This window comes from Orycteropus afer, unplaced genomic scaffold (assembly GCF_000298275.1).
Source record: "Orycteropus afer afer isolate SDZICR_OR568_19922 unplaced genomic scaffold, OryAfe1.0 scaffold00638, whole genome shotgun sequence".
Lineage (NCBI taxonomy): Eukaryota > Metazoa > Chordata > Mammalia > Tubulidentata > Orycteropodidae > Orycteropus > Orycteropus afer.
The window spans coordinates 448,576-449,092 of record NW_006922225.1 but is presented as its reverse complement, the minus strand read 5'-3'; positions in this window follow the sequence as shown (position 1 = coordinate 449,092).

Below are 517 nucleotides of genomic sequence, written 5' to 3'. Positions count from 1 at the left end.
ACAGTAAGTCTTGGAATAAGGTGTTGTGACTTCCTCAGTTTTGTTCTTTTATTCCAAAATGATCAGGCTATTCTAGGTCCTATACATTTGCATATAAATTTTAGAGTCAGTGTGTCAACTTTAACATAATGTGTCCTGGAATTTTTATTGAAATTGATTTATTCTATAGACCCAATCTGAAGAAAATTGATATTTTAAGCATGTTGAGTCTTGGAATTCATGAAAATGAAATGTGTCTCCACATATTGAGGTCTTCTCTAATTTCTCTCAAAAATGTTTTTGTAGTTTTAAGTGAATTGGTTCTTGCATGTATTTTGTTAAAGGTATCTTAGTTTTTCATGCTTTGCATGCTATTGTAAATTGCATTTTAATTTTAATTTCCAGTGTTAATTACCAGTGCATAGAAATACAATAGATTTATTTATTTATTTATTTATTTATATTAGGATTTGGGTGAAGATTTACAGAGTAAATTCACTTTTCATACAGCAGTTCACATATACTTTGTCTCATGTCA